The sequence below is a fragment of the Protopterus annectens genome, chromosome 5.part0 (genome assembly GCF_019279795.1).
Source record: "Protopterus annectens isolate FY-2018-M chromosome 5.part0, PAN1.0, whole genome shotgun sequence".
Classification (NCBI taxonomy): domain Eukaryota; kingdom Metazoa; phylum Chordata; order Ceratodontiformes; family Protopteridae; genus Protopterus; species Protopterus annectens.
This window is the reverse complement of record NC_056735.1, coordinates 333,477,298-333,491,587: the sequence shown is the minus strand read 5'-3', so window position 1 is coordinate 333,491,587 and position 14,290 is coordinate 333,477,298.

The window sequence follows — 14,290 nt, the reverse complement described above, 5'->3', positions numbered from 1 at the left end:
TATATATAGCAAAGTTTGTAGTGCAATAAATGTGGACTTAGAGCTGTAGTGCAATAAATGAATAATACCAACTGTAGTGCAATAAAAACATGAAACAATACCAATAACTGCATTAAAGTATATACAGTAAAGGTTGTAGTGCAATAAATGTGGAATTAGAGTTGTCTTGTAATAAAAGAATAATTCCAGCTGTACTGCAATAAAAACATGAAACAACATCAATAACACCAAGGAAAATGGTGTACATCAGGATTGTGTTATCATAACCATTGCAGCAGAGCTGTATGCTTTTAGCTGTAAGGTAAGGAGCGGCAGTCAAGTATAACACTGGCATAGCTGTAGAATGCAAATCTAATGGCTGCAAATTATATCCTATATGGACAGACTAAAAAAAAAACTCCAACTATTCTCTGTCTCATATTGCCTACTTAGAGCTGATCTCTGCTTGACAAACAAAGCCATGTCAGACCCAGCTTTGTTGGAAATGCTACATCTAAAGAAATCTCAATCCCTCTGCACCACATGCTTCGGAGACCTCAACCTCATTACCACAATCAACAGAATGTACTTGAGGGTCAGGTTCATAATTCAGAGACTGCCCATGCTATGGAATGGACTTCCCATACATGTCAAGCAGAGCAGCTTGCTGACCCTCTTCAAGAGAAATCTTGATGAGTGGATGGGAAATATAAAATTCACCATGGGGATAACTCCAGTGGCCCTACTTGACAGAGGCAATGGGAACTAAGGTTGGGTGGCATGATGCCAGGGTAATCCTATGGCCAGGCTTGTAAAGGCCCCAGGGCCATCAGCCTAGTACACACCTATGAACCTATGAACCTAAACATTGCTGCAGTCAATTAATAAATTCTATGCAGATGTCTCCTGCAGTCACTGCTATTGGTTTCTATTCCCATGCCTGCCAATGAAGGCATGAAAGCTATTTAGTGTCTGTACTGTACACATACCTGTCTCTCAAGTGTCATGATTTCACATTATGTAATTAATAGTGCATAATCCGTCAGTCACAAGATTACCATAGGTTCATAGGTTCATAGGTTCATACTAGGCTATCTGCCCTAGGGCATTTATAAGCCTAGCCAGAGTGTGTTTGGCTTTTGCCACCCATTTTAAATTAATTTTGCTATGCCCTTTTTCGAGGTTAGTATAATGTGTCTCTGTCTAACAGTGACACAGAAGTGATACCCGGGGTAAACCTATGATCCCCCATCCACTCATCAAGATTCCTCTTGAATAGAGTCAATGAGGGACTCTGCCTAACCTGGACTGGGCTTTTATTCCAGAGTGAAGGGAGCCTCTGGGTTATGAATCTGTCCCTCCAGCATGTCCTATTTATTTCAGTGCTGAGGTTTAAGTCTCTCTTGCACGTAGTTCGATGGGATTTGGAATTTCTGAGGTGCAGCATGTTCATTAATTCTGGGTTGGACATGGCTTTATACGTCAGGCACAGATCGCCTCTGAGCAGGCGGTATGCCACTGAGTAGAGCTGGAGTTTCTTTAACCGGGCAGCATATGGCATCTGTTTGAGCCCTTTGATCCTCTTGGTGAGGTACTTTTGGGGTCTTTCCAGTTGCTGCAGGTGTTTGGTAAGGTGCATCCCAAAAGGGGCATTGTACTCAATTATGGGCCTGATGAGGGATGAGTAAAGAGGCACGATGACCTCCCCTGATCTAGATGTGAATCCCTTCATTATTAGGTGAGCTATATAAAATGTTTTTCTAACCACTTTGGCCATGTGGTTGTCGAATGAGAGATTGCTATCAACTTGGGTCCCCAGGTCCCTAATTACTTCTTCAATACTTAATGGATTACCATCTATGTGGTAATTTGTGGGCACTTTGTTTTTGCCAAAGGGGATGACTATACACTTTTTGGCGTTTAGCTTGAGGCCATGGCTCTGGCACCAGTTGTCTGTTTCTATGAGGCCCTTTTGTAGGATGCTTGTGTCGGCTGGAGAGTTAATTATGGCACCCAGTTTGCAGTCATCTGCGAACGTTGTCAGCCACAGTCCTTCCATGTTGGCCTGTACCTCCGAGAAATATATACCGAACAAGGGAGGTCCCAGGACTGAGCCTTGTGGGACGCTACTTGTAACTGGTTTGGAGTCTGACATGGCTCCAGCAATTCTAACCATGTGGATTCTGTCCTTGAGCCAGTTTGCAACCCATCTAGTGACACAGGGGTTTATATTTAAGCTGGTGAGCTTATCTATAATGCCTGAGTGGGGTATTGTATCGAAGACTTTTGCGAGGTCCAGGTAGGCTGTGTGGACCACCTTCCCCTCGTCAATGGCCTTGGTGACTGTTTCAAAGAAATCAACCAGGTTTAAGAGGCAGGATCTGCCATTAACAAAGCCGAACTGGGTAGGATCCAGTGTCTGTAGGTCCCCAATATCTTTATTTATGAGGTCCATGATGATGCTTTCCATAGCTTTGCAGACCAAGCTAGTCAGGCTTATGGGGCGATAGTTTCCAGGATCCGTTGAGGCACCACCTTTGTGGAGAGGGACCACTGTTGCTGTACGCCACTCTTTGGGTACATATCCTGTGGTAAGGCAGAGATTGAACTGTAGTTTTATGTTTGAGTTTAGCTCTTCTTGGAGTTCATGTAGGACGCAGCCTGGGACACCGTCTGGTCTCATTGATGCTGTGTTTTTTGCTTTGGAGAGGGCGGCTCTTACCTGAGCATCTGAGATGTCAGGGGGGCAGCACTCTGCTGGGATAGATATTTGCCCTTTTGGTGGTGGGAGGGGGGAGACGTTTGCGCTGAACCTGTCAGCTAGGATGTTGGCAATGTCTGTGGGTTTGGTGTATTTTTTGTCATTTTGGACTAATTCTGAGCATATCTGGGAATTCCCACCCAGGTTCCTAAAATAACTAAAGAAAGCCTTGTGATTATCCTTAGTGTCCTGTGCAATTTTTCTCTTGAAGCTGGCCTTAGACGATTTTATGAGTGCCCATAGTTTTTTGCTAACACTGATCAGAGGTGCCTTCCCTTTTTGGGATTTTGCTCTATCATGTAGTAGCTTCCTCCTTCTATTGTATAGTTTGTTTATGGCTGGGGTCCACCAGACAGGATGCCTGCCTTTGGAGGATTGGGTCTTGGTTTTATTTGGGATTGCATGATCCATGCATTCCTGAAGGTGTTCATAGAATGCGCTTATAAAGGATTCTGCGGTCTGGGCCGTATTTTCCACAGGCCCGGGGGCTTTGAAGGATACCACCTCAGTTTTGAGGAGAGTGAAATTTGCTTTAGAGAAGTTTTTCAGTGTGGTTTTCTGGGCAGGGGGTGGGGTTGGGATGTGAATATCCAGTGAGATTAGTTTATGGTCTGATCTTACCAGTGAGGGATACACTACTGGTCTGGAGCATAGAGTCCCCATGTTGGTGATGATCAGGTCCAGTATGTTTTCCCCTCTTGTGGGAGTGGTAACAAGTTGTTCCATAGCATTTGAGTTTATAAATTCTAGGAACCTTTGAGCTAGGGTGTTGGAGCTAGAGTAATGCTCCCAGTCTATGTTTGGGTAGTTGAAGTCGCCCAATATAATGGTGTTTGGAGAGACCTTCATATTTTCCAGTGTTCTCAGGAAGGCTGAGTGGGTTTCCTGGGTTTGGGAGGGTGGTCTGTAGCAGGCTATAAACTGGAAGGCAGTTTTACCCACTGTTAGTTGCACATGGATAGTCTCTGATGCTTCGTGCTGTGCCACCAACCTGGAGGTGTGGGTATCTCTTTGACGAATATTGATACTTCCCCTCCTTTTCTGGTTCGGTCCAGGTTTTGGGGCCAAAAAGCATGGTATGAGGTATAACCTGGTAGTGCTGGGGTGCTCTCGGGAGCCTTGAACCAGGTTTCTGTTACTGCACAGATATCGATGTTCTCCATGCTAAGGAGAGTTTCGAGTGCATGCATCTTGAGGTTTAGACTTCTGGCGTTGAGTAGCATTACTCTTAGTTTCTTATCCCTTGTGACACCTATGGAGGTGGGTTTGTCTTTTGAGCCTTGCCTAAAAAAGGCACTATGGGGGTAGCAAGAGCCTTTGCCAATATCTGAAAGCCCAGGGGTGACAGGTGCAAGCCATCCCTAGTGAAGCATCGTGGCCTGTCGAGCATGTCATCCCAGGCTGACAGGCATTGGATCCCCTTTGAATGACACCAATACTTAAGCCAATTGTTGAAATTGATCATCTTGTCTTCATATTGTGGCATCATTCTTGGTGAGGGTAAGATGCTACTCAAGGTCAGGGTCATACCAGCCTGGGCCACATGCTCAGAACAGCCAACTGAATTCTTTCTGGGAAAGAATTAGAATTTCCATGGCTTCGACATTTCTATTTTTCAAATTTCCCAGTTAGATCTTCCAATACTCGACATTTAGGATGATCGATTAAATAACAGGTACCCATGTGCCACAGTGTCCACAGCAGAGGAGCATCAAGGTAAGTGTGCTGTGTCCAACAGTGTAATACTGTATCAGTCATTGTGGCAGGCTGTACATACCTGTACATGGGTGTCAGGTCTATCTGCATTGGGGGATTGGGGTTTATGCTCAGTTGTGAACACATACTCAGAATGTAAGCAATACAGCCAGTATCACAATAACTGCTGCACATGTGGGTATATGTACATATTACCTTGCAGTACTGCAACATTTGGTGGTGCTGACAATACCTCTCCCTCACCTTTTTATAGGTTTGTCAGGTGTGACCCAAATGCATGGTCCCATACCTGGTAAGTGAGAAACTGTTTTATATGGATCATATATACTCTACGAAAGACAATGGCTGCCATATTGCCCTATATACAAATATGTTTAGCCAGAGTAGAATATTTGTATGTTACATTCTGGAACAGTTAACTATGGATCATACACTGGGTAATCTCAGGTATGTATTTGAATGATCATCGACACATTTACACTTACAGTTATGAGCAGCTACACAACTTGGTATACAAGAGGCAATTACTCCAAGATGCCTGTTTAAACACAAAAGGGAGCTGGTGCATACCTGAGGCAGTGACACTAGTACTGGCAGATCATTCTCGATAGGTGTACTGGATTTTATGTGTAGTTCTATCATGTACAGTGTCATATTGCATACCTTACAGCCATATTGTACTGTTAACTTTAATTGGATGTATCTGAAGTGCATATTATAAAGGGCTTGACTTGTCTGTGTATGTTGGTGCGAGGTTGTCTGTTGTGCAAGGCAGCAGAGATGAGGAGATGTGGGACTGGTAATGCATTTGTGGAACCTCATATGTATGAGTCTGTGTGGATTGCTATACATAATAGTACAGGTAGTAATGTACTGCTTTTGTCTTGCTTCTCACAGGTGGAGTCTGCCCCACTCGCTACCAGATGTCAGTGTCTCATCAGATTCTGATGAGGATGGTGGCCATAGTGAGGCACAGGTGAGGTCATCGAGGACTGAATCTGTCCAGAGGTTGACATTCCTCTTCTGCCAACATTGTCACTGCACACAGTCAGTATGCCCACACATACCCAGTCCCCAAAGGCCACAGATACTGGATAGTCAGAAAATGGTGACATTGAACAGGGACAGTGTGGCAACTATGGCATCAGTGAGTGTAGACACTGGCCATAGCCAGAGAGCTGGTGAGGTCCCACACAGGCAGATTGACAGGGGTTCTTGTAGGTGGACTGCTGTCCATCCACCACCTGGTGCAGGTGCCACATCACGGGTCACTTGGCATATGTTTTTGGCCATCATGGAGGCACAGGCATATTCTGAACACAACACCAGATGGATGCTTAGGGATATGGACACAGCATAGTCTGACATCTGTGACTACCTCCACCACATTGGGGACACCATGGATCGGTTCACTGATGCAGTGGACAGATGGTGGGCTGAGACAGTACCTGTCTTGGACCACATATTGTCTGTACTGGAAATTCTGGTTGGAATTGGGCATCCGATATGTGGACATAGGTCAGCAACACCATCTGCTGAGTGTCCACATGGCCATTCACAGTCACGCTCCTGTAGTGGAAATGTACCTCCAGTGCTACAGAGAGAAGCTACAGAGAGAAGCATAGTGTCCACACCACAATATGGCAGGCCATGGGCACATGGTCCTGGGTGGTCCCATGGGGAACACAGCCTCAGCAGACAGCAGTCACTGTCAGGTACTAGCACCGCATCTGTCCTTGAGCATGGTGGTGCCAGTGCTACTCCTGTTAAAGCCAGTTCCCATGTTTGTGGCTGGAGACAATGAACTGTCCACTCTACCATGTATGACCCACAGCTGTCCAATATACACAAGTGTAAGGGTGACACTGGACTTGACAGTGTACATGCACACACTCAAACACCACTGTCACATGCAGGTCACTGCCAGACACAAATGACACCTCTCTATGGCCCATCTAACCCGCACCCCTTGCTGACTCACACACATGCTGCCATCTGTTTGGCATAGCCTAGGCCTCTGGCACCCCCACACCACACCCTGTGCATGTGATGATACCTGTGACACATCCCTGCTATCCATGCCATTGATGCAGGGAAATGCTATGTGTTTGATGCACAGCGTGTCTATATTATGTGACATGTACTTGTGTAGTACAGTATTGTTTTGCCATGCCACTTGTTGTGGGCACTGTATGCTGGCATGTGTCATGACTACACATCACACTCTGTGTATCTTTTTTTGCATGATGTTGGACTAGAGGTAGTGTTACAGAATGACAGGTGTGTCATGGACTGGTGTATGTTTCTGTTCCAGGAGTCTGAGGGGATACACTATGGGCACATGACAATGATACATCAGCACAAGATGGCATGACAGCACAGCAGAAATCTGACATCAGCAAGGTATGGCAGTATACGTGCATGGCTCCTTAGGTGGATATGTGTTGAACAGTCTATCAAAGACAATGGTGGCAGTCAGCGTAGTCATGCATTCATACTTTGTGATAAGGTCTGCTACCCTTGCTATGTGTCACCTGGGTTTTCTGAACTTACAAATCGAGAAGGTGTGGTGATGGAGTTGACACATCTACAAATAGCCTTGTCAGGTCAGACAGGTGGTGAACATCAGTTATGTTTATGAAGAGGAGGGCAATTTAGGGCCAGCAGTTAGTCACAGGGCCATAACATACATAACCATTGTACAGAGATAGCCCATATGGGCATATCTGTAGTGCAGCAAGGGGATATATTTACACACACAAACACACTGAGTTGGCTGCTTTGAGATTAGAACTCTTACTTACTGTCATACACTATAGGTCTCAGTACTAATCACATATGCCAGGAAGTTTATCTGATATTAAACTGTCAGCCAGTGCTCTTAAGATGGATGGCATTAGCAGACTGTGAAGAGGAGGACAATTTAGACGGCAGTAGCTAGTTACAGAGCCAAAAAGTGCCTAACCACTGCACAGAGATAGCCCATGAGGCAATGTCCATTGTGCTGCAATTGGACAAATTTACACACACAGACACAAGCACACTCTGAGTTATCTGCTGTGAGATTAGAACCCCTACCTATCTACTGTTACACACTACATTTCATAGTACTTATTACATGTGCCACAGAGGTTATCTAATATTAGATTGACAGCCACCACGCTTAAGGTGGATGACATCAGCAGGCTGTGCAGAGTCGGGTAATTTAGAGGGCAGGAGCTAGTTACAGGGCCAAAAAGTGCATGACTACTGCACGGGGATAGCCCATCAGGGTAAGTCCATTGTGGTGATATATTTATACAAACACAGAGTGAGTTAGCTGTTGTGAGATGAGAACAGCTACCTATCTACTGTTACACACTATAGCTCGCAGTACTTATGGCATGTGCCACAGATTACATTGGCTGAATATGTGATTGCAGGCACTCTACTTGTGGAGTGCACAAAGTAGAATTGTGGTGGTCAGCATCTGTGACCTGCAGAGTGATATTGCTTGGTACTGTTATTGTTTCTACTGTCTTAGGAGTAGGGTACCTGTTAATATCCCTGCTATGTGTGTACAGTCACCAGTATGGCTATATGTGGCTGGCCGCACTTAAATAGGCAAACATGTAGCCAGGGACATTTTTCCCTGTTGAAGGCCTGCACTGGAACTATTGTACATTACACCACCTGCTCACCTGTGCTGGCTACATGGGTGATATTCCACAGGCACAGGGGTCTTAGAGTGAGTGGATTATGTACTGTTGTGGCCTTAGTTTGGTTCCTCTGGACAACTGCATTGATGTGGGAGTACAGATAACCACAGCTTTTGTTGGGTATGTGGGGAATTCATACCCCCCAACACACACACACACACACAGACACACACACAGACACACACACACACACACACACACACACACATATATATATATATATATATATATATATATATATATATATATATATATATTTAAATGTCTACAACAGGGATGTCTCTATATATGTTGCTGTGTGTGTACATTATGTATATGTGTTATATAGATGTAGAGTGTCTATGTATCACTGTAATATATTTAAATATATATATATATATATATATATATATATATATATATATATATATATATCAGTATTATATGTATTTGGGGTACATACTGCTAGATACACTACTCATGTGAGTAGGGGATGGGGATAGGGACAGACAGACTGTATATGCAGCTGTCTGTATGTACAGATGTATTACCACATAGCAGGTCTTTGTGATAGAGAGGCAACAGAATTGCGATCAAGTTAGCTGAATGTAGGAGCTTGCACAGTGGGACTGTCAGGCCAGAACTACCTGTACTCCATTCCGGGATTTTGTGTGCTACAAACATTGGCAGCTGCACCTATTTCCGCAGTACAGCACTTCCTTGAACCTATCCATGGCATTACTCAGCTGCCTGCTGTACTTAATATGTGAATGGGGTACATAATGTTACACCACACACAGGGTGACAGTCTGCATACCTCTCACTGTACATGCTTTTGCAGAATGTCCAGCATTTTGCCCCATATGCTTGATCTGTTCCTCATACATTTGTGGTGTTGTGCTAACATATATTATAATGCAGTCACTGAATTGTACTAACTACTGACACATTTAAGTGATGGCCTTTATATCCTGCAGCTATTCTGTTCTGTTGCAACCTGCTGTTATACTATTTGCCTTCTAGGTTGATCAGCGCGTGTATAATGTCTGTCTGTAATTTTGGCCCTTTTACCTCCCTCATTCTCTCTGATTTTGTCCAGCTTTCTTGCAGTAACAGATTGAGGATTATTACTAGTGTCAGGGAACATAGTTTTCAGTGTAAGGGTTCTGCCAAACAGTCTTAAATCAGTCAATACATCTGTTAGATTAGCTTCTCTGGCCAGAATAAATGACAGGCCTTTATTCAAAAGTGCTAGTTCTGAGGAAGTTAATTGCATGAAAGAAATATTGATTACTATAATAATGATATTAACGTCTTTAAGAAACCTAGTACCTACATTCCACCATCTAATGCTAAGATAGATACATTTATTGAAATATGTGAGAGAAGCAGATAAGGAAAGAATTTGAATCTAAAAGGAAAAATAAGTACTATAACTTGACAAGTGGTGAGCATGCTGCACTCATAGAGCTTAAACATATGAAATCTATAGAAATCAGACCAGCAGAAAAGGTGGAGGAATAGTTGTATTAGACAGGGAATTGTACAGGACACAGATGGCAATTTGTTATGTGATGATGCTCCTTATACTTGTATTTCTAAACCCACTGCCAATGGGGTCATTGAGAAAGTATCATTTTATGTGTTTGATATGCTTATTACTGGCATGAGTGACAAAAAGCTTTTTGAATACTTTGAAGTGAAGCAGCCACTAGTACCAATAATATATGGTTTACCCAAAGTGCATAAAAATGTAATACTCCCACCTATGCACCCAATAGTAACTGGAAAAGATTGGGTAATGGAGCCACTTTCAATTTTTATTGAAAAGAACTTACATTTCTTGGTGGATACTTGCGATACAGTTCTTAAAGACACCAGAAGTCTTTTACAGAAATTATATGTAGCTACCTCCAACTTAGACATTAATTATTATTTGGTTACAATGGCTATAGAGTCCCTTTTTACTGTCATTCCCAATGCTTGGGGCATAGAAAACATTAGGAAGTTCATGAGCACTAATCATTGTTTTACTACTGATAAGATTAATTTATTATGTGCATTATCAGAACTTGTACCGGGGAACAATGTTTTTTTGTTTGAAGAGCAATTTTATGCATAAAAGTTTGGCGTAGCAATGGGCACAGCATGTGCAAACAGCTACGCCAACCTTGTGCTGGTACAATGGGAGAGAGATGTATTGCTACAAGCTGAAGGTTTTTCTGAGCATATTTTATGGTATGCAAGGTTTGTGGATTATATCTTTCTGCTATGGAATGCATCAGTTGAGTATTTAACGCAATGTATTGATTATTTGCATCAATCAACTGATTTGTTTGAGAATCACATTTAAGTATTCTTTGGAAGAGATTGAATTTCTTGATGTTATGATGAAGAAAACAGAGCTGGCTCATAGAGTAACAAATATTTATAGGAAACCTACTAGAAGGAACAATTTACTACATAAGAACAGTATGCACCCTGGGCATATTTCTCAAAATGTTATCAAAGGACAAGTATTTAGGGTTATGAGACTCCATAATGATGACAAACAATTAGACACAGCACTTGAGTCCCTGAAAATGGATTTCTTAGATAGAGGGTACCAAGAAAAATACATTAACAAATGTATTACTGATGCTCTGAAAGAGAGAGGGGTTAAGTGTAAGCCCTACTATGCAGACACATTAAGTGTTGAAGATGCCAAGGTACAAGAAGGAAACGGGACAATTAGATTGCCCTTAATATATTCTTCCGACATTTATAGGGTCTGTGATATTATTAAAATTAATTAGGACATTTTAGATACTCCCCGGGATTCATGAACCTTGCGCCAGGTGCCAGCATAGCGTCGGCGTTATAAAGCCAAATATGGCCACCGAGCGATTCAGGTAAGAAGCAATCCCACGTGCACTACCGGCTTGTGCCGGACCTGCGCCGCCCCCGGCGTAGGTATGCTAATCACACTGTGTGCGGTATTGCACCATGCAAATGAAGGCAAATAGCGATTCACGAAGTGGGGCATGCGTAGCGTAAGGGCACGGCAATGTAAACCAAAAAAACGGTTTACATTTACCCAAACATGACCAAGGAGTAACGGAAGGCTGTCAACGTCAGGTATCATACAGGTGCAATATGCCAAAGGCGAAAGGCACCGAGAATGTCCAAAGAAAACATGCACAAACTGTAAATAATGACAAAATGTCATGTATGCGTAGAAACCACAGCAGAACCCCCGGATATGTGTACAGAAGGTGCAAAGCAATGAAATAATATGACAATGTCCTAAAAGAGCTGTATAATACACATCAGCTGTACAGCCACCACACACCATAGTATGTATGGAAAGCCCAACCCCAGCGCAAGGGTTGTCAAGGAGTGGTGGCAGTGATCGCCCGTAACCATGTATTAGCAGTCAATGCCATGCAAATGAGGCAGATAATAGTGAATCGCAAAGCTGGCGCGTGTAAGGATGGAGCAAACGGCGAGCGGTACTACACCGAGGAGTGGCCTACATGAGATACATGTCAATCGCAGAGGGTGTGCCACTGTAGGAGGAAGCATATTGGAGGCCAGCAAACCTGGGCTGTACAATGCACATCACAGCAGCAGGACCGCGTGTGAGGAAATAGATGCGCTGAGAGTACATAATGCGCACAGATGCATGTGCACGAGGATGACTATGTTCCCCAACACAGTCATGTGACGCCTCCCGTCAACAGCCACGGATATAGGAAGGTAATGCGGAGAATATGAGGAAATGCGGAAGCAGTGTAATTGGAGCCGTAATGAGCAATCAACACCAATCAATCCAGGAAGGGCAAACGGCGGCAGCCGACAACTCTGTATGCAGACTCCTGCATAACGGGAAGGGGAGGCATATGAATGCAAAGATAGTAGGGGATGTAGTAGAAATGCAAAGAACAAAGAACCGAAATAGCACAGCCAAATACAGAGGTAGCATAACTGCGGCTGCAGATAAAATGCATCATATGCCATGTGCCTGCAGGATGCAGTAATGTAAGATGCAAAGCTAAGCCAATGCAGGCAACTGTAATGTAACACTAAAGGCAATACCGTTGCAGTTGCAACCGTAAAACACCGAAAATAATCCATGGATACGGCTGCACAGACACACCCAATGACATCACTGGGTATACAGCACAACAGTATAAAGTGTGAATGCACACAACACACAGCGATTTCCCAAACGCCGCACCGTAGGGTGTAAACACACGGGAACTTTTAATATGTATATGGTGGGTGCCGCCGTGGCCGTGATGCATAGGTATGTGGCAGAGACAGACGGAGTTGCGGAGGACGGTGCCGACAACTACCGTAGGTCTCACAGGAGAAGGAGAGTGTTCAGACCAAGGGTGACCTACCAGGGGCTGCAAGACCTGGAGATAGTAGAGCGCTACAGGGTGGACAGGGACACATTACAGCAAATAGTGGAGCTGTGCCGTTCACGCCTGTGAACAAGATACAACAGAGGGAGCCCATCCCACTGGAGACAAAGGTATGTGTGAGCTTGCGAATACTGGCTACAGGTACCTTTCAAAGGCCAACCGGGGATATAATGGGTATCTCACAGGCATCAGCATCTAGGGTACTACATCAGTTCCTGGATGCCATGTTACGACATGCCCATGAGTATATAAACTTCCCCAGATCTCAGGAGGAGTTGGCTAGCAATATGCGCCGCTTCCACCGTGTGGCACAATACCCGGAGGTACTGGGTGCGATCGACTGTACGCACATAGAAATCAAGTCACCGCCCGGGGAGCAGGGTACACGCTACATAAACCGCAAGGGATACCCCTCCATCAATTGCCAGGTTGTGTGCAATGCGCAGGGCATTATCATGGATGTATGTGCTGGCAGCCCTGGAAGCTTCCACGACTCCCATATCTGGCATGCCTCACAGCTGTATCAGGTATTTGCCAGGGGGGACATCACACAAGGTCACCTTGTGGGGGATGCTGGCTATGCACTGGAGCCGTGGCTGATGACACCCATCAGAAATGCACACACACACATGCAAGAACGCCATAATGAGGCACACGCACAAACCAGAATAATCATAGAGCGTGTGTTTGGGATTTTGAAATCACGGTTCCGGTGCTTGGATACATCCGGTGGAGCCTTGCAGTACTCTCCAGGCACATGTGCCCACATATTCATAGTATGTTGTATGCTACACAATATGATTCTGCGGAAACAGCTGCTGCAGGGACATAATGGTGTAGGGCCATCAAGCCCGCCACAACTACCAAGGCAAGCACAGGCACAGGGCGTTCAGCGCCATGAACACGCTGTGCCAGCCCCAGTAGGTAGACGGAGGCGTACCCAATATGCCTATGCCCTGGCAAAGAGGGAACGCATAGCACATACTTTGACAGTGTAGGCCCCATGGACTGACACCTCCTTACCTGCACACACAGTGAAATGGACGCCACACAAACATGTCCGCCCGTAATGTGTACCGTATGGCCGGACCTATGTGTGACTCCAACAAAGGCACTGCCCAAACACTGCACACCCAATAGCCAGCAGAGCATGGAACGCCAACACCTCACCGCGCCGGTTCTACAGCACACGGCAGCGTATGCTGCCACTATCGCCGCAAGTCGACCACATATGTACTTATGTGCATACACAGATACAGAAATAGATATCAGTACACATGTAGAAATATATGTACGCATACACAGATATAAAGTACAAAAGGGTAATATGGAACCCAGGGATGCAAGTTCACAGATAAGTAAGACGCGAAATCTCCACATAGTAAACATAGTGACCGACAACCCGATCATCCGGGAGGGTGGGCAGAGCAGGTAACGCCAGCCATGGAAATGTCAACCTGCATCAATACATATCCGCATGTCGGGATGATCACCAGTCCACGGTACAGTAACGCGATATGTGCGTGTCATATCCATAGGATATGAGTGCGGAGATACGCCGCCGCGGCGCGGCCAACGTAGGTATTGTGTTCAACCGTCGGTGCGGCGGCAAGCATACCAGTGAAGTGTACGTCATTATGAGGAACGACCTCATTTGGGGTGTAAAACAGTTCATGTTCCTCGCAGTTCCTCAAAGTTCCACATTAAAAATGTCTGTCAAACATCCATTGTTAGGAATGTATTTAAAT